Source organism: Alligator mississippiensis, chromosome 1 (genome assembly GCF_030867095.1).
Source record: "Alligator mississippiensis isolate rAllMis1 chromosome 1, rAllMis1, whole genome shotgun sequence".
Taxonomy (NCBI): domain Eukaryota; kingdom Metazoa; phylum Chordata; order Crocodylia; family Alligatoridae; genus Alligator; species Alligator mississippiensis.
This window is the reverse complement of record NC_081824.1, coordinates 347,500,615-347,521,045: the sequence shown is the minus strand read 5'-3', so window position 1 is coordinate 347,521,045 and position 20,431 is coordinate 347,500,615. Positions and strand designations below refer to the sequence as shown.

Here is a 20,431-nt window from a genome sequence, read left to right as displayed (position 1 = left end):
TCCTGAACATGCATGCACTGCCCCCTAATCCCAGGACTATCCGAGTTCCTGTCTCTTACCTGGGTATTTCTGGTGCTCGTTGCCTGTCTTGGCTGGGCTGTTCTTGCAGGTGACTCTTCGTTCAGTGTTCCATGGCTCCCTCTGTCCTCATCCTCCCCCTCCCCCGACAAGCCTAATTTAAAGCCCACCAGAGGAGATCAGCCAACCTGAAAGAGAACACACACTTACCTTTGGGGGAGAGGTGAAGCCCCTCCCACCCAAGCATGTCTCTTGTCCTGAAATATGGGTTGTGGTCCAAAAGGCCGAAGCCCGCCTTGAGACACCATTTCCGAAGCTGCAAGTTGACCTCTCTGATTCAGGTCTCATGGCATCGTCCACATCCATTCAATTGAAGGACAGATGAGAAGACCACCTGTGCCCCTATATCCTTCAGTTTGCCCCCCAGAGCTTAGTAGTTCTTCATCAGGCAATCTGGGCTGCTCCTGGCCGCATCGTTAGCATCCACATGGATTAGGACTATGGGGTAGTAATCAGTGGGCCGGATAATGGCCGGGATCATCTCCGTCACATCCTGAACCTTTGCTCCAGGCAGACAGAAGACCTCACGTGTCAAGGGATCCTGGTGACAGATGGGACCCTCTGTACCTGTGGTGGCCAGAACCAGAGGGGTTACTATCATGAGCAATAAATACATGCTCTTGGAGACATTCAGGCAATTGTCTAAGCAGTTAAGATCAGTTAATGCAAAGCTTGTAAGTTTGCAACCTGAAAATGGAATTTGTCTGTCACAATTTAACCAAAGTGTTGAATCTAACTGTTTGCACTGATCATGGGCCCCAAAAATAAGCAAACTACAAGATTAGCTGATCTAACAGGTTTTTTAAAGGTCAAGCCATAACAAGATCTGACCACCTCATATAATTAGCACATTCCTAGGAATCAAAGAAAAAAAAAAACAGGGGTTGAGTTTGGGCAGAGTAATGCTAATTTCAAACCTAAAAGTAATGTGGTGTAATTTGCTTATTGGGTGAACCCGAGTTCAGGCAGTAACCTTTCATGATAATTTCTAACACCTTTGGTCCCATAGGGTAACAGCTATAGGGCAAGACTGTGAGTGGCTCTAAAGCCAACAGGTTAGCATAAGTTAAGGCATAAAGGAGCGTGCATGTCAAGTGACCAGTTAGAAGCATGGAACAAAAGGACCATTGCTGTACCAAGCCTGGACCCCGGACTCCCAGTGTGAGTGAGGACCGGATCCTGACCAAGGGACCCTCCCGGTGACCCCTCAGACAGTGTTGATCAGGGATGCCTGACTTTGCTGGAACAACTTGGCACGCACCTGGCATAGAGGGACTGCCGATAAGTTACCAACCCCATGTGGGAAATCTTTGTCATTCTGTCTATCTGTTGTTATCATTCACTATTAGCTCTTTATTACTGTACTATCCGTTTGTTGCATTAACCTTTCTGTTAACCGTTGTATGCTAAGCTATAAGTAAATTTGCTTTTACTTTATTCCCGACTCGCCTCCTTGATCCCGAACCCAGCAGCCTAACGGGTGATACAGTCACAGTGCCTAGCTGGCCTGTGACAGTACCTCTCAGGATGGAATCGCCTATGATGAGCACTCAGTGTCTCTTCTTCCTGGTCAACTTGCCTCCTTCAGCCTGTTCTGTGCATGGAGTGGCCTTCTCTCCAGAGGTTTCCTCCTCTCCTTCCTCTTCCTCCAATGTCTCCAGGCCTCATACCTGTTCCCCAGCTGGACTGGAGGAACTGGCACTGCACTGCCGTGAGCAGCCCTGGCTCTGGAGGGAACCTTCTGCCATTCTGCTGTGGAGGGCACCCCTTGGGGTGCTTCTCCCTTTGGTGCATGGCCCTGCAGGGAAAGGAAATACCCGTCAATTTCGTCCTCTGCTTCTCTGATCCCCCTCAGCCTGCTAACCTCCTCCTGGAGCCCCCTCACCTGCCCCTACAAGGCCCTAAGATGGGCACCTGCAGGACATTATACTACATGGGTTTAAATTACATGGGTTTGAATGAGTGAGTGCATGTGCGCTAAGGTGACCAGCACCTCTCATTACTCAAAGCTTGCATTTATGATTTTATTGGTAACTTCACATCCCATACAATAAATTAGAATTCATTATGATCCCGTGAGTTGGTCCTTTGTAGCCAACAATGTCACATGTCTATCTCCTCCCTATGCATGTGCCAAAACAACACGTGCTTCTGCTTAAGTACTCTTCTTTTTAGAATACAACTAACACCCAACGGCAGGATATGACCCCTCACAAATGTAAGCATGGCCACATCCTTTTACAACATAGTTGCTAAGAGGTAGCTATTCATAGATTCATAGATGTTAGGGTCAGAAGGGACTTCAATAGATCATCGAGTCCGACCCCCTGCATAAGCAGGAAAGAGTGCTGGGTCTAGATGACCCCAGCTAGATACTCATCTAACCTCCTCTTGAAGACCCCCAGGGTAGGGGAGAGCACCACCTCCCTTGGAAGCCCATTCCAGACCTTGGCCACTTGAACTGTGAAGAAGTTCTTCCTAATGTCCAATCTAAATCTGCTCTCTGCTAGCTTGTGGCCATTATTTCTTGTAACCCCCGGGCGCGCCTTGGTGAATAAATACTCACCAATTCCCTTCTGTGCCCCCGTGATGAACTTATAGGCAGCCACAAGGTCGCCTCTCAACCTTCTCTTGCGGAGGCTGAAAAGGTCCAGTTTCTCTAGTCTCTTCTCGTAGGGCTTGGTCTGTAGGCCCTTAACCATACGAGTGGCCCTTCTCTGGACCCTCTCCAGGTTATCCGCATCCTTCTTGAAGTGTGGCACCCAGAATTGCACGCAGTACTCCAACTGCGGTCTGACCAGTGCCCGATAGAGGGGAAGTATCACCTCCTTGGACCTATTCGTCATGCATCTGCTGATGCAAGATAAAGTGCCATTGGCTTTTTTGATGGCTTTGTCACACTGACGACTCATGTTCATCTTGGAGTCCACTAGGACTCTAAGATCCCTTTCCACTTCCGTGCCACCCAGCAGGTCATTTCCTAGGCTGTAGGTGTGCTGAACCTTTTTCCTCCCTAGGTGCAGCACTTTGCATTTCTCCTTGTTGAACTGCATTCTGTTGTTTTCTGCCCACTTGTCCAACCTGTCCAGGTCTGCTTGCAGCTGTTCCCTGCCCTCCGGCGTGTCCACATCTCCCCATAGCTTTGTGTCATCTGCAAACTTGGACAGAGTACATTTCACTCCCTCGTCCAAGTCGCTGATGAAGACATTAAAGAGTATCGGTCCAAGGACCGAGCCCTGCGGGACCCCACTGCCCACACCCTTCCAGGTCGAAACCGACCCATCTACCACGACTCTCTGGGTGCGACCCTCCAGCCAATTCGCCACCCACCGGACTGTGTAGTCATCCAAGTCACAGCCTCTTAACTTGTTCACCAGTATGGGGTGGGATACCGTATCGAAGGCCTTCCTGAAGTCTAAGTATATGACATCCACCCCTCCTCCTGTGTCCAGGCGTTTCGTAACCTGGTCATAAAAAGAGACTAGATTGGTCAGGTACGATCTGCCTGCCACAAACCCGTGCTGGTTTCCCCTCAGCATAATTTGTCCTGCCAGGCTCTCACAAATGTGAGCCTTGATAATTTTTTCAAAGACTTTGCCAAGGATGGAGGTGAGACTGACTGGCCTATAGTTGCCCGGGTCCTCCTTCCTCCCCTTTTTGAAAATGGGGACCACATTGGCCCTTTTCCAGTCCTCTGGGACTTGGCCAGTGCGCCACGAGCTTTCAAATATTCCCGCCAGTGGCTCTGCAATGATGTTGGCCAGTGCCTTCAGCACCCTCGGATGGAGCTCATCCGGGCCTGCCGACTTAAAGGCATCCAGTTCTTCCAAGTGACTCTGCACCATCTCAGGGTCTACGCATGGAAGTCTGGCGCCTTGCTGCTGCCTCTCTACAACCCCAGTGAGAGACTTGTCGTGCCCCTCGCTTAGGAACACTGAGGCAAAGAACTCGTTGAGGAGTTCAGCCTTGTCCCCCCTGTCCATCACCAATTGTTTCTGCCCGTTTAGCAGGGGTCCTATTCCTCCCTGGGCCTTCCTTTTACTCCCTATATATCTAAAAAACAATTTCTTGTTGTCTTTTACTTGAGTTGCCATCCTCAGCTCCATGGTAGCTTTGGCCCGTCTAACTGCCTCCCTACAAGCGCGAGCAGAGGAGGTATATTTGTCTTTGGTGATCTCTCCCTGTTTCCACTTTTTATGTGCTCCCATTTTGGCCCTTAGGCTGCCCTGGATTTCTGTGGTCAGCCAGGGAAGCCTCCTGGCCCCTTTCCCTCTTTTGCCTCGCTCGGGGATAGTCTTGCTTTGCGCCCGAAGGATCGTTTCCTTAAGGCACAGCCACCCTTCTTGGGCTCCCATCCCTTCAAAACTCCTACTCTGCAGTGCGTCCTTGACTAATCACCTGAGTTCATTGAAATCAGCTTTCCTAAAGTCTAGCACTTTCACCCTACTAGTTACCTTACCCACTCGACGTCTTATGGTGAATTCTATTATTAGGTGATCACTGTCCCCCATATGGCTACCGATCTGGAGGTCCCCTACCATGTCATCCCCTGTTGCCAATACCAGATCCAGTATGGCATTCCCCCTAGTGGGACTGTGTACTTCCTGTGCCAGGTGGAGGTCCTGTACACAGGTTAGAAACCTGCGTGAGCAGTGGGACTTTGCTGTCTGTGACTCCCAGCAGATGTCCGGCTATGGTAGTGCTTACCTTTTATATAATACCCTGTTACAGCACTTGGCCAGGAAGCAGGAGACCTGGATTCAATGCCATTCTCAGCCCAAGGGAGATCAAACTCACGTCTAGAGACTGCCTTAGCTACCAAACTATAGACCAGTTGTTCTCAACCAAGGGCCCATTGCACACTGAAGTGCTGCAAGTTCCTTTTAAGGATGTTGCAGGGTGCTCCACAGTATTAGCACTGTTAGGTGTTATACAGCCTATACATGATTGACAAGATGAACCCAGAGATTTCAAATAGGAATCCATGTGTCAAAATCACTCTGACCTGTTGTGGTCTGAGTTCTTTGCAACATAAGTATTGCTCAATTATTTTTCCATAGTCAAAAAACAAGTGAAAGCTAAGAACTGGCATTTTCTGAAGGCTACCTTAAGTGCAATGGTGGGGTAGGTAGTGCCTTGAGTCTAACAGGGATGAGTGCCTCTGTTATATACTCCCTTCCTTTTGAAGCAGGCCATTACAGAGCAATGAGTGGAAAGTGCATGGCACCAGAGAGATAAGTTCATGGATGTGAAGCCAAGAGAGTATGAGCCAAGAGAAAGCACTCACTGGGGGTGGGGGATAGAATTCTTGGGTTCTAGTCTCTGTCTCCAGCACTTTTTCTGTGTTTTATACAATGACTGTTTTATATATAATACAGACATAATTTTCAGAATAGAGACCAGTATCAAACAGTAGGAGAAAAATATGCAAGGAATATTTCATTACACTGTAGAAAGTAACCCATGGAGAGTAATAATCTAGCCACTGGCATGCCTTAGTTGCACAGCAAAACCCACAGCAATAGTAATAATAAACTTACATGATTGAGAATTAATTTTCAGATTAGCTAAATTATATTAAATGCTGTTTAATATCCTTTTCTCTTGGCCAGACTGACAAACTAGACAGTGATTTCACTGCAGTCTGAACTTGGCTTCTGTGACAGATACGGGGAACTTCTCATATCTTTCTCTTTCCTTTCTGACAAAAGCTTTTCCTAGCCTAGCAAGTGTCCATGGGCCAAGTATGGTTAAGCACAATAGCTTCCTTAGCTAATGCATGCAGGGAACTGATGTGGCTAGTATCACATCCAGCTCTCCTGGACTTCTACTCTGGATGACCAGATGTCCATTTACAGTTGAGTCAACCAGGGGAGGCCTTTGGCACAAGTTTGGAGTGGGACTCAAACTCAGGTCCCTACAGCCATGGTTCCCCATAACCATTCTCCACCACATTCCACTGAATTACTTAGTTTCATAGTGGGTACGGTGGAAGGGACCTGAGCAGATCATCAAGTCCAACCCCCTGCCATGGGTCGGAAAGAATGCTGGAGTCAGACGACCCTGGCAAGGTGTCTATCTAGCCTCCTTTTGAAGACCCCCAAGGTAGGAGCGAGCACCACTTCCCTTGGAAGCTGGTTCCAGATCCTAGCCGCCCTGACTGTAAAGTAGTGCCTCCTGATATCTAGCCTGAATCTACTCTCCGTCAACTTATGGCCGTTATTCCTTGTTACTCCCAGTAGTGCTCGGGGGAACAGGGACTCTCCCACTGCCTGCTGGTCTCCCTTGGCCAGATTATAGATGGCCACCAGATTCCCCTCTCAGCCTTCTTTTGTGGAGGCTGAACGGGTTCAGGTCTTGTAGCCTTTCCTCGTAGGGCATGCTCTGCTGCCCCCTGATCATTCGAGTGGCACTTCTCTGGACCCTCTCAATGTTGTCCACATCCCTCCTGAAGTGTGGTGCCCAGAACTGGATGCAGTACTCCAACTGCGGCCTGACCAATGGTCAGAGGGGCCAGATGAGTGATACAAACTATGCAGGCAAGACAAGACCAAGACACTAACCCAAAACATGTTCTGGAGTGGCCAGAGTAGGTACTGCATGCAGCCCAGTGTTGTTTGGACCACTCCAAGGCTGTGCTGCACATGGCAGCCACTCTGTTGTTCTGGGACACAAGCTGGAGTAGATGTCACATGTGGCATTCAGGGCCAGCCTGTGTGCCCTGTATGCTGCCTGTGAGTCACCCTGAGACCCATGGGCAGCACTGGGGGCTGGATGATATAACTCCATGGTTGGGATCCAGCCCTCAAGCTATATTTTTGACACCCCTGCACTAGGTGAATGCCATTAGTTTACATTTTGTTGCTAAGGAAAGGGTAGTAACATCACAGTATAGCTCAATAGGGAAAATACAAAATCTGTGGCACCAATAAACACGTTATTACAATTATTGCCAATCAGAAGATCAATAAACAAAATGATTATGTAACTGCACACAGGAGGTTTGTTATTGAATTAAATAGGTTCCCGATTTGGCCTATAGAAATGATAACTGGCTACTAACATTTGATGATATTCAATTACAAAAGATGTTTGGTTATTGTGAAGTAAAATAATTTGTCTGCTGCTTCGAGTTAGTAATCTACTTATCCATCTAAAAACAAAATAGAGGATTACAAATAATTAGGTTTGTAAATTAACCATGTTGCTATTACAACATACAATTACAATACAATTTAAAAGGCTTAATGCGTTTTGCAAAATTAAGAAAAAGCCACAGGAAATAAATGATGAAGATATATACATCATTACCAAAAACTTCAAAAACTGAACTCAGACTTTAAATGACTCTAAACCATTTATTTTCGCACACAGGCTATGTAATCACATCTTCCTATTGCTGCTTGCCTGGCTTCACATTTGTTTGGTTTTTTTCTCGCTGTTTCCTTGTGCTCTCCCTGTCTCCTTGCATCCGTTGTCCCTTGTAAGCTTTCTGGGGCAAGAACTGTCATTTTAGTATGTGTTTGTATAGTGGCTAGTTCAGTGGGGGGTCTTGGTCCATGATCAGGACCTCTGGAAACTACAGCAGTACTAATAAATAAATAAATAAATGTTGCATTTCATTTTAATCAGTGTGGTCAAATGTACAGTCTGCCATCTGAATCTGGCCCATGATGTTGTTCAACTCAGAACACTAACGAGCTATTTGAAGTTCATAGGGAGTGGGGCCTGCTGCAGAATTCAGGGCCCCCACACCCCAAGGCTAGGGACAGACATTAAAAAAGCTTGAGCCTGAACTGATTCAGTCTTTGCAGGTTAGTCTAACCTGGCTGGGCTAAACCATAAAGACATCCCCTCTGGACTGAGGAAATTCAGGCACATGCCTGCAGTGGTTCAAGCTAGAAGCCGGGGGTGCTAGAGTAGCCCTCCCTTCCCTTCTACAGTACTGAGCTGAGGGGGGTATGTTGAGGGGGGTGTGGCCAGACCCGGGCAGGACACTCTGATTAGGGAGGGGTTCCCCCACCTTAATAACAGAGCATTTATAAGCTCTGTTATCAGTATTTAACACACCTTCAGAAAACAAAGCACCTCTAATTCAAGCTCTTCTTAAAAAACTTTTTGCAAGGAAGGAAGGGAAAGACATTATCAGCTGACCTGTTGATTAGTTCCAAAAAGCCCTAAAGACACTGTCCTGTCTGCCTTACACAGACACCTCTCAGCATTAAATAGTATACCACGTTGTGGAATCAAAAAAAATATATGCCTTAAACTTTGATTATTTTAGTTATAAGATGACATAACTGCTTTGTGTAGAATTGCTGGCTCTGTACAGTAGAACAGATAAGGGCAAGTGTTTGTTCTTTGTAACTCCTCTGCAACTGCTTTGCTCACCGTGGCCTTGAAGGTAGCAAAAAAAAGTATATACAAAGTTAATTTCCAGGTGCAAGGAGGTTTGTGAACTAATCTCGCCTCCCCCATTAGTTCCCATCCTGATTACAGCAAAAAAAAATGAAGTAATATTATAGCCCCTTTTCATGCTAATTTCACTATATGATCACGTGAGTTGTAAGCAACTGTTAAAAAGTATATAAGCCTCCTGATTTTGCTCTTGGGGGGGGACCCCTTCCAAGTGCTTGGGAAATCCATGTCACTTTGGAACTCCCCCTACAGCTGTAGTTTCTTTTGAATAAAAGCTTCTGCTGACCTGAACCAAAAGTATGCTGCGTGTGTTTCCACGACAACGTGCTGGCTACCGTCCGTGCTATGGAATGGGGGGAAGGAGGGATCCTTGATTGAGCCGAGTGGGAGGTGGGGGGAAGAAGCAGGAGAAAGCCAGGCAGATGTTCCGTGCCTGCAAGTCTCTGCTGTAGCTCCAGCCAGGGAGCAAAGGGGAGGAGCCAGCCCTGCTGTGGAGCAGAGAGCCCCACCCAGCCCAGAGAGCATGTGGGGATGCTGGGGGAGTCTGGTTTAACTTAAACCAGGAATGAGGTCTGGGACAGACATTGCATAAACCAGTTTGATCCATATCAGTTAAGTCTGATACTACATTCAACTAGGTTTATCTCAAACTGGTTGCACTTCATATCCACATCAGTTACTCTGTGAGGTACAGAATGAATCCTTGGTCTTACAAGCTAAGTCTGGGTAGATCTGTACCTCACAGACTAACTAATGTGTATATGAAGTGTGTGTGTGTGTGTGTGTGTGTGTGTCACACAGAGAGAGAATCATAGAAAATTAGGGTTAGAAAGGACCTCAGGAGGTCATGTAGTCCAACTGCTCAAAGCAGAGTTGTCCCCAACTAGATCATCACAGCCAAAGTGTTGCCTTAGTTGGGCCTTAAAAACCTCCAAGGACGGAGATTCTATCACCTCTCTGGGTCACCTGTTCCAGTGCTTTACTACCCTCCTAGTGAGAATATTTTTCCTAATATCTAACCTAAACTTCCCTTGCTGCAACTTGAGACCATTGCTCCTTGTTCTGTCATCTGCCACCACTGAGAACAGCCCAGCTCCATCCTCTTTAGAATCACCTTTCAGGTAGTTGAAGGCTGCTATTAAATCCCGTCTCAGTCTTCTCTTTTCCAGACTAAGACCGTTCCCTCAGCCTTTCCTCAGAAGTCACGTGCTCCGGCCCCCTAATCATTTTCGTTGCCTTCCTCTGGATTCTCTCCACTTTGTCCACATCCTTTCTGTAGTGGGGGACCCAAAACTGGACACCGTACTCCAGATGTGGCCTCACCTGTGCACTTCCCTTGATCTACTGGCAACGCACCTACTAATGCAGTCCAGTATGCCATTAGCCTTCTTGGCAACAAGGGAACATTTTTGGTTCGTATTCAGCTTATTGTCCACTGTAACCCCCAGGTCAGGTTCTGCAGAGCTGTTGCTTAGCCACCTGGTCCCTAGCCTGTACTGGTGCATGGGTTTGTTCTGTCCTAAGTGCAGGACTTTGCACTATTCCTTATTGAACCTTGTGAGATTTCTTTTGGTCCAATCCTCCAGTTTGTTGAGGTCTCTCTGAATCTTAGTGTAGATATGTGTCATCCACAAACTTGATGAGGGTGCATTACAACCCATCTTCCAGATGAAGATATTGAACAAAACCAGCCCCAGGACTGACCCCCGACTGCCAACTAGTCATTGAGCCACTGATTCATACCCCTTGAGTATGATGATCCAGCTAGTTTTCTATCCACCTTACAGTCCATGCATCTAACCCAGGGGCGGGCAAAGTCCAGCTCGCAAACTGGATTGGGTCTGCAGCAGACTCCATTTCCCAGCAGCCCCTGCCCACATTGCTGCTGACAGTTTCCATGAAGACCGCAGTAGCGGCAGAACCATAACAGCGCAGGGTCATAGTTTTCATGGAGACCAGTCCCAGAAGCACTGGCAGGGCATACAGCTGGGCCGAGAGTTGCTCCGAGGCTGGGATCTTGCTGCAGTGACAACATAGCCTGAATATGGGGCAGAACTGCCAGGCCATGCAGATAGTGGCTCTGCCCTGGCTCTGAACCACGCTGTCACCACCGCAAGATCCCAGCCCTGACCCTGGAGCAGCTCTCCACCCAGCCACAAGCCCTACCAGCACTGCTGGATCCAGTCTTCAGGGAAACCCTGGCCCCATGCTGTTATGGCCCGCGGCTCCTGGGGTCTCCATGGAAACGAGCCACAGTGACGTGGGCAGAGGTTGCTGGACAATGGAGTCCAGCCGCTAGCCAGAACTGCCATTTTGCCCACCCCAATCTAACCTGTACTTCCTTAGCTTGCTTGCCAGCGTGTTGTGGGAGACCATATCAAAAGCCTTACTGAAATCAAGGTTCACGTTCACTGCTCTCCCCGCATCCACAGAACCAGTCATCTCATCATAGGAGGCAATCAGGTTGGTCAGGCATGACTTGCCCTTGGTGAATCCATGCTGACTGTTCCTAATCACCACCTTCTTCTTCAAGTGCTTAGAAATGGATTGCTTGAGAAGCTGCTGCATGATTTTTCAGGGGACTGAGGTGAGGCTGAGTAGTCTGTAGTTCCTTGGATCCTTCTTCCCTTTTTTAAAGGGCACTACATTTGTCTTTCTCCAGTTGTCCAGGGCCTCTCCCACTAGCCATGAGTTTTCACAGATGATGGCTGGCAGCTCTACAATCACATTGTCCAACTCCCTGATCATCCTCAGATGCATCCCATCTGGACCCAAGGACTTGTACACTTCCAGCTTTTCTAAATAGTCCCTAACTTCTTTTGCCACTGTTGACTGCTCACTTCCTCCCCAAACTGCGCTGCTAAGTGCAGTAATCTGGGAGCTGACCTTGTCTGTGAAGACTGAGGTGCCAGGCATTGAGTACTTGGCCTTTTCCACATCATCTGTCACCTAGTTGCCCCCCCCCCATTTAATAAAGGACCCACACTTTCCTTCCTCTTCCTTTTATTGGTGACATACTTGTGGAAACCCTTCTTACCCTTCACGTCCCTTGCTAGTTGCAACTCCAATTGTGCTTTGGCCTTCCTGATTTCATCCCTGCATGCCTGAGCAATACTCTTATAGTCCTCCCTAGTTGGTTGCCCCAGCTCCCCTTTCTTTTTCCAATTTTCCTTTTGTGTATTAGCTCACTGAAGAATTCCAATAAGCCATGCTGATCTGCCATACTTGCAAGTCTTCCTGCGCATAGGGATGGTTTGTTTCTGTGCCCTCAGTAAGGTTTCTTATAGAACAAGCTATACCACCATACAAAAGTTTGTTCTCCATCCATCCCTCTAGTTAGTCTATAACAGAGGTGTCAAACTCAACCAACCCACAGCCCTTGGCCCCATGCACTGGAGCCAGTGTACAGGGCTGGGGTTAGTTGGGGCACCTCATACAGTGCACACCCTGGACCAGCCCTGGGCAGGGGCTTGCATGGGGAGCTGGCGTGTGGCATATGTTATGTGAAATGCCTGCACTGGAGTGGCCCTGTGTGCTGGTTCTCATGGATGAGGCTGGTGTGTGGGCCCAATCCAGACCAAGCCTGGAGGATGCCACATGCAGTATACACCCCAGATCAGCCCATGCTGCACATAATGCACACATCCAGTCCTGATACACGTGTCATAAACAATATGCATCCGCTTCTGTCTGGGCATGCACTGTGCACAGCATGTGGGCCGACATTGTGCCAGTCTGTGGGCCTGATCCAGACTGGCCCTGGAGCCAGCATCCAGAGCTGGCTCAGCACAGATCCCACATGAAGCACATGCCCTGGATGGGGTCCCTGTGCCACGTTCTACATGCCACACCAGGTCTGCAACATGCTGCATGTGGCACGTCAGGTTGGTCTGAGACCCCCAGGCTTGGATTGTAGGACTCCACAGCCTGGATCTGGCCCATATCTTTGACCCCTCCCCCCAGGTCTACAAGTTGCAAACCTACCCTGCCTTCTGCTTCGTCTATCTTACAAAAACATCCACACCCACACAGAGCCCCATTGGCACCACTTGGTTTTCACTGCTTTGAAGGAGGAAGGGCACCTGGTGCCAGAAAGCTTGTGCAGTATCCTACCTGACTGGAGTTGGACCAAGAAAAGGTATCACCAAAATAATAAAAACAACATAAGGATGATGAAACTATAATGATAAAATAACTACAATAATAAATAATGGTGAAATAACAAAAAATGACAATGAGAAATTATAATAGTAGTGATAACATAACGATGAAATAATAGCAGTAATAATAATAGAAATAGTAACAATAATGTCAATAATATAATATTAAAATAGTGATAACAACAATAATGGTAATAATATAATGTTCAAATAATAGTTATAACAACAATAATTATGATGAAATAAGAATGGCAATATGTAATAAGTAATTACCATAACAATAGTCATAGCGATGTGATGAAATAAGTGATTAAGAACAAAAATAATGAAATCATTGCAATAACAGCAATAGTCATAGCGATGTGATGAAATAAGGGATCAACAATAATAATGAAATAATAAACAAGAATGATAACAATGAAATTATAACAACAGCAGTGATAATTTAATGATGAAATAATAGTCATAACAGGAATAATAACAACAATCATAATAATAATGATAAAATAATAGTTGGTAGTGATAATAGAAATAATAGTGGTAATAATACAAATCATAATAATTATGGTAATAGGATAAAAATGCCAACAGCAATAATTATAATAATAAATAATAGCAAAATAATAACAAATATTGAAATAAGAATTACATAATAACCACAATAGTCTTAGCAATATGATGAAATAATAGTGATGACAGTAACAGCAATATGAGGATGAAATTATTATGATGATGAATGATAATAACAATCAGAACTCATAGAAGAGATGATATCTTTTATTAGACCAACAAGATTTTTGCAAAAATCTTGTTGGTCTAATAAAAGATATCATCCCTACTACGAGTCCTGATTGCCTTTTTCTCTAGACCAATAGCACTACGACCTGGATACCTGAATGATAATAACAATACTAACAATGAGGACACGTGACCCTACTGGCCCGCACAGGAGTTTGCCGGACCTGTCCGGGGCCGAGCCTCGGCGGGCGCACGCACAGGCCCCGAGACCATAGGCGCACGTGGGGACGGGGCGGGTACATGGGCGGAAACCGCCGTGCGCAGCCCTCAACCCTCGCGCTTCGCACCCTGCCTGACCACCCCATGGGCGGGTTCCATCCCACTCTTTGGCGCCAGCCCCGCCCCTTCCGCTGTCAATTACGGGGCCAAGCCGGCGCCTCCCACGTGACCGGAAATGGAACCGCCCCCAGCGGAAGCTGCGATTCGGGGCTCGGCCGCCGCGAACAGGCCCTGAGCCGCCGCCAGGGTGCGGGGGGCCCGGAGCTGCGCGGGAGCCGGGCCGGCTGAGCAGCAGCGACTGGGAGCGGAGGCAGGCCGGAGACGTCGGCGCGGGCAGCCCCGGCCGGTGAGCGCGGGGCGGGGCCCGTCACGTCCGCACCCCAGGGGGGGCGGAGGGATGCGGCAGCGTTGGAGAGAGGCGGTCGGCGTCGGGTGGGGCGGGGCCCGCCCCGGCCAGTCTTGTCCCGCCCCTCCCCAAGCTGGCAGTATGTCTGTCCAGGAAGGAGCCCCTGGCAGGCCCTCCGAGTGTTGTGTGGCTGTTTTCTTGTCCCTTGTCCCTTTACGTCTCTGTGCAGCATCTGCTGATTCCTTGCACTCATTTGAGGGCCAGTGGGCACGGTGCTCTGCGTGCCCCTCCCCCCCTGCACTCCCTGATCTTTTGACCTTCACTCTCGACCACGTGTTGTCTTTTATTTGTGCCACAAATTCAGTCGATAAATATCCACTCACCCTTTGTATTAACAGAGGGGCTCACTGTTGATCTGGCGGCATAATGCCCGTGTTCCCAGTATGTGTCAAATAGGCCTGTGTCACGTGGCAGCAGAGAGCAGTTGCTGAAAGGGAGAATGAACTGGGTGTGACCAGGGTTTTATTTTTCATTGTTCCTTTTCCAGTCCCCAGCAGGTTGAGTCTAGGAAGGTCCAGTTTAGAGGCTGTATCCCTAACTCCCCTGCTCAGTAGCTCCCGATGCCCCTTTCTTCCAAGAATTTGTCCAATCCCTTTTTAAATCTGGCTAGACTCGTCAACCTCCATCACATCCAGTGGCAGTGAGGTCCAGACTTCAGTTATACACTGTGTGGGGGGGAAAATAAACTTCCTCTTAGTTTGAAACTTACTACATACTAGTTTTGTTTTATGGCCCCTAGGTCTTGAATTGTGCAAGATAGTAAGTCATAAATCCCTATTTACTTTCTCTTTGCTATTTAGTGTTTTGTAAAGCCTTCTCATGTTTCTCCTCAAGCATCTTTTTCTAATCTGAATAGGCCTAGCCTCTCCCTTTCAGTGGATGCTCTCTGCCCCTGTGCAACACAAGTGCAGGAAGCCTCCCACTCCCCCAAGAGGGGAGGGAGGCTTGGTCCAGGTGGAGGTGGGGAAAGCAGTGACTCAGGACTCTTGTTGCTCCGTGGCCTACCAGCCAGCAGCATAGGAAAGTGGTAGCGCCCCCCTGGAGGACACTGGTTTCTTAATGTGTCATAGGGAAACATGAGCCAACCAAGTAAAGCTATAAGCCTCCCTTAATAAGGGAAGATGCTAAGGACACACTACCTGATTACTTGGGACACCTGAAAAACAAAACGGATAGGAGTGAGGGTCAGAGTTTTATAACAAGCCCTCCAAGGTGGGGACTGAGTAGAGCACATCAGCCAGTACCCACTGGTCCTCAGATGAGTCCAAAGAGCCAGTGGATTTGTCCAGTGAAATTCTGCCTGGAGATGTGATCAGACAAGGGACAGGAAAACAGCCCCAAAGTCACTGGGAGTCCTGTGTAGCACAGGCTTTTTGATGTGCCTCATGGATCATGGGCTTGGGTCCATCAAGGAAGAACTACAAGCCTCCCTTATTAGGGAGCCCCCTGGGGACACATCAGCTGAGTTTGGAGAGCAACTAAATAGAAAACAGGGATGGGAGTGAGGTCACAGGTTTAAAACAAGTGCTCCAAGTGGTGACACTGAGCAGAAAACACCAGCCAGGGCCCACTGGCCCTCTAATTAAAGTCAAGGGAGTCAGTAGATGCTGCCCAGTGAAACTCTGCCCAGAGACATAGTTTCATAGTTGGTAGGGTCAGAAGGGACCTGAGCAGATCATCAAGTCTGACCCCCTGCCATGGCAGGAAAGAGTACTGGGGTCAAACAACCCCAGCAAGGTGATTGCCTAGCTTCCTTTTGAAGACCCCCAAGGTAGGAGCAAGCACCACTTCCCTTGGAAGTTGGTTCCAGATCCTAGGCACCCTGACTGTGAAGTAGCGCCTCCTGATGTCTAGCCTAAATCTGCTCTCAGTCAACTTTTATGGCCGTTATTCCTTGTTACTCCTGGTAGTGCTCGGGAGAACAGGGACTCTCCCATTGCCTGCTGGTCCCCCTTGGCAAGTTTATAGATGGCTACCAGATCCCCTCTCAGCCTTCTCTTGTGGAGGCTGAACAGGTTCAGATCCCATAGCCTCTCCTCGTAGGGCCTGCCCTGCTGCCCCCTGATCATGCAAGTGGCCCTCCTCTGGACCCTCTCCAGGTTATCCACATCCCTCCTGAAGTGCGGCACCCAGAACTGGACGCAGTACTCCAACTGCAGCCTGAACAATGTCGCATAGAGGGGGAGGATCATGAGCAGGCCAGTGACAGGAAAACAGCCCGGGGGGGTGTGGGGAGGGTCCTGCAGGATGTGGGTCAAGTTCCTTTTATACTGGAACTTTTGGCACTAAGATTTGGTCAAGATCAGAAGTGTATAGCTCCCCCAGTGAGGCACATATTATTTTTTCCCTCCTGGGGCTACAGGAACTTCATGTGCACCTTCAGGTAGGAAGGGCAGCCTGGAGTCCTGAGAGATGTGATTCTCGGGGTGCTGCAGCGTGCTGAGGTGCCCTGAGATACTTTTGTAGGATGCTGCAAGACATGAGGAAACAAATTCAGGCTCAGGCTTGTGCCAGCTGCCCTGCCCCCACTGCCTGGCATCTCTACAAGGAGGTTAGCACGGGAATGATTGCATTAGTTCCTGAAATGAGGTGCTGCTCAGTAACAAAAGTTAGGGAGGCCTGCATCAAGTCCAGAAAGGTTGAGAACCACTGCCCTAGGGGTAAGCTTTGCATTCTAGCCTGCGGGGTGTTTTTCAGCCTTTTGTTTTGACACCAAACTTGGCTTCAGTACTCACTTGTTGAATACATTATGCTCCGCTTTTGATAACCTTGTAGGAGAATGTGCCTACTTTACTTTGTCCAGAAACTTGTATTATCATTTTACCCTGAGTAATTTCTTTTCTGGAGCTTGTTTCGATTGTCTAAGGTAAAAAGCCTAATTTAAATTCCAAGCAAAGCAGGATTTCTAAAATGGCCCAGATAAGCCCTTAATTTGGTATTTTTATAGGTACTTTCTAGAAAATTATATAACCAAACATGACAGCAATTCTCTATTTTTTTCCCCTCGCATAAGAGCTTAAATTGGACCAGATTTATGTTAGCAACTATCAGTTAAGAATTCTGCTATTTTAAAATACTGCTGTCCATTCAGGGACACGCATCTTTTGATCGACTATAAATTGCTAATCAATCTAGGTCGCTCTCCATGCAAATACAAGGTAACAAACAGCACAATCAGACAAACCTTTGCAATGCCTCTGTCTAATATCTTTCTTTGTGTGACTGTTCTCACTGTTAGAAGGCAAACCAGACGTTTGTAAGTGTACTATTTTTAAATGTTTGTGTGTCTAGGTCACTTAAACCAATTTTTTCAAATCTGCATCCCAGATTCATTTCAAGAGTCCAAAGAGAAGATACTCACTACCTCTGAAAGCCAGGTATCCTGATTTAAACTGAAGCTTGGGTGGTTCATCATCTCTGGTGTGGTCACTTTTACTTCTTCCCAGCTGTCAGCTCAGCAGTGACCCCAGGCCTAAATAATGTTGCTGCTTGTTTTAGTTTCTGTTCTCTGATTATTTGCATTGTCTTAATGTGACCCATGACTCCTGTCTGTAGTGCCTTGCATTCCAAATTGGTCTCCCATCCAAGTACTAGCCCAGGTTGGACTTGTTTAGTTTATAGGATCAGACAAGACTGAGACACTCAGTCTGGCATAGCTTCCCCTGCTTTTATTTTAGATATTTTATAAACCATTTTTTCCAGCTTTCCTTTAGTCACCCAGGGTGCCTGTACACAAGCTCTGAGGCTGCTCTGACATGGTGTAATTGCAGTGTCAGAGGAGATTCAATTAATCGCCACCATTTTGAAGCATGGGAATGCTGATGCGCAAGATGCGGCAGTGCTTTAATTAGAGCAGCTCCCAGAGCCACTCTAATTAAAGCACCCCCTCCAACCTCCAGATCACGTGTAAAAGTGCCACCAGTTTTGAAATATTTGGATAGATGTTCCCAGGGGTTATTATTTTGCCTATTTTTACCTCTGCTTGATACATGTTGACTAGTAGTCATTACTTGTGGCCTTCTGTGTCAGGGGTGGGCAAAATATGGCCTGGGGGCCAGATCTACCCTGCTAACTGATTAGGTGCAGCCTGTAGGTAGGTGCCCACCAAGTGAATAAATAATGGCCCACAGGTGGGTGACAGCTCTGGCCGCTGCATTGTGCTGGGTGGCCAGGCCTGCCACCCATGTTCCATAGTTTCTAGAGTTGGAAGGTACCTGAACAGGTCATCAAGTCTGACCCCCTGCCCTGGGCGGGATCAAGTGCTGGGATCATAGCAAACTAGCCAGATACCTATCTAGCCTCCTCTTAAAGACTCCCAAGGTAGGGGAGAGCACCACCTCCCTTGGAAGCCCATTCCAGAGCCTGACAGCCCTAACCATAAAGTAATGCCTCCTGATATCAAGCCTGAACCTGCTCTTAATCAATTTGTGGCCATTATTCCTTGTTATCCCAGGTGGTGCCTGGGAGAACAGAGCCCTCACCTATTTTCCTCTGGTCTCCCCTGGTGAGTTTATAGACGGGCACCAGATCCCCTCTCAGCCTTCTCTTGTGGAGGCTGAATAGATTCAGGCCCTTTAGTCTATCTTCATAGGGCCTGGCCTGCTGCCCCCTGACCATGCGAGTGGCCCTCCTCTGGACCCTCTCAATGCTAGACACGTCCCTTTTGAAGTGCGGCACCCAGAACTGGACGCAGTACTCCAACTGTGGCCTGACCAGCACTGCATAAAGGGTAAGGATCACCTCCCTGGACCTGCTTGTGATGCATCTGTAGATGCATGACAGGGTGCAGTTAGCCTTACTGAATGCTTCCTCGCATTGGCGGCTGATGTCCATTCTGGAGTCAACAATGACTCCAAGATCCCTTTTAGCCTCTGTGTTGTTGAGCATGGTGTTTTCCAGCCTATAGGTATGTTGCAGGTTCCTGCTTCCTAGATGCAGCGCCTTGCACTTGTCTGTGTTGAATTCCATTCCATTCTCATCCGCTCACCTCTGTAACTTGTCTAGATCTAGTTGGATTCTGTCCCTCCCCTCCAGTGTGCTCACTTCTCCCCACATCTTTGTGTCATCAGCGAATTTGCACAGTGTGCTTTTCATGCCCATCTCCAAGTCACTGATAAAGGTGTTGAATAACACAGGCCCGAGGACCGAGCCCTGGGGAACTCCACTGCCCACATCCCTCCAGGTCGAAAAAGATCCGTCCACCGCCACTCTCTGGGTGTGACCATTGAGCCAATTTGTCACCCATCTGACTGTGTAGGCATCAATGCTGCAGTCGCCTAGGTTTTTTTTATGAGAATGAGGTGAGAAACAGTGTCAAAGGCCTTTTTGAAGTCCAGGTAGATAACATTCACCTCAGTGCCCTCATCCAAGGACTTTGGCCTGATTGTAAAAGGAAACAAGGTTAGTCAGGCAGGATCTGCCAGCAGTGAACCTGTGTTGGTTGCCCCTGAGCGTTACCTCCTGTGCTGGGCCCCCACAGATGTGTTCCTTGATAATTTTCTCAAAGGTCTTCCCAAGGACTGAGGTGATACTAACTGGCCTATAGTTACCCGGGTCCTCCTTTCTCCCTTCCTTGTAAATGGGGACCACATTGGCCCTTTTCCAGTCCTCTGGGACTGGCCAGAGCACCACGAGCGCTCATACAGCCATGCCAGGGGCCCTGCTATGACCTCTGCCAATTTCCTCAGTACCCTCGGATGAAGAGCACCTGGACCTGCTGATTTAAATACATCCTACCCCTCCATGAGTTCCCTGACTAAATCGTCCTTGACCCTAGGCATGGCGTTGTCCCCTGAGCCTGTCTGTAATCCTAGTGGGGGAGTTGTCCTGGTCCCTGCTCAGAAATATGGAGGCAGAGAACTTGTTGAAGAGATCAGCTTTTTCCTTTACTGCAATCACCAGATTGCCAAGCCTGTCCTGTAGGGGCTCCACCTTGGTGGTTAGTGGTTTCTTCTTAGTTCCTATGTATTTGAAAAAAGACTTTTTGTTATCCTTAATTCTGGTCACCAGCCCTAGTTCCGTCTCTGCCTTGGCAGAACTAGAGCTAGCGACCAGAATTAAGGATAACAAAAGGTTATACAATACAACTGTTATACAATATATACTGTTATAATTATACAATATAACTATAAATATAACTGTCCCATTCTGCCTTTCTGACCTATGCTTCTTCCCCACTAGTTCTGCGAAGCATTTGGGAGAGTTGCTTGCTGGCAGTCCTAAAGAAGTGTAGGAGAAGCTAGTTAGTGCTAGTTGATTCAAAGCCATAAATGCTTGGTCTCCTGATACTTAGAGTGCTAAGGAGGACATCAGCTCAAGTGCCTTATGTACCAACACCTGTTGATGATGACTA

The 20,431-nt window shown here is 47.8% G+C and overlaps 1 protein-coding gene across 3 annotated transcripts in view; it reads left to right on the top strand.

The window, feature by feature from the left end:
* The first annotated feature begins 13,840 nt into the window (after positions 1-13,840).
* TGFBRAP1 (transforming growth factor beta receptor associated protein 1) overlaps positions 13,841-20,431 on the top strand; it is a 42,342-nt gene continuing 35,751 nt past the window's right edge. For all 3 annotated transcript variants that reach the window (XM_059721027.1, XM_006265081.4, XM_019485021.2), the window contains exon 1: positions 13,841-14,019. The gene's annotated coding sequence lies outside the window, so the exon portion shown is untranslated. The remainder of the gene's footprint in view (positions 14,020-20,431) is intronic.